This window comes from Rhagoletis zephyria, unplaced genomic scaffold (assembly GCF_001687245.7).
Source record: "Rhagoletis zephyria isolate East Lansing unplaced genomic scaffold, Rhagoletis_zephyria_1.1 Rzeph_scaffold_07107, whole genome shotgun sequence".
In the NCBI taxonomy this organism is placed as follows: Eukaryota; Metazoa; Arthropoda; class Insecta; order Diptera; family Tephritidae; genus Rhagoletis; species Rhagoletis zephyria.
The window spans coordinates 17,673-18,124 of record NW_016164190.1 but is presented as its reverse complement, the minus strand read 5'-3'; positions in this window follow the sequence as shown (position 1 = coordinate 18,124).

The following is a 452-nucleotide window of genomic DNA, read 5'->3' as shown; positions in this document are numbered from 1 at the left end:
AAAACATTTTTTGAGATATTTTCAAATCGGTCCAGCTCACGTAAATCTTAATATTTTTCTTCAAACATAATAAACTTTGTAATCCAAGCAAAAAAAAAGGAACAGTCCAGCGCCTTCGTCTTGGTCTGCAGGCTGTATCGGAGATACACCCGCTAAATTTAAACGTAGAATACGTGGTATGGTTAAGAGCATATCCATGTCAAAAACGAAAGCACAAACTAAGAAAAAAATATCGATAACAAAAGCGATAATAAAATCGATAACAAAATCGATAAAAATATCGATAACAAAATCGTTAACTAAATCGATTACAAAATCGATAAAAAATCGATTACAAAATCTATCGAAAAATCGATTACAAAATCGATAACAAAATCGATTCCAAAGTCAATAACAAAATTGATAACAAAATCTATCAAAAAATCCATTACAAAATCGGTAATAAATTCGAT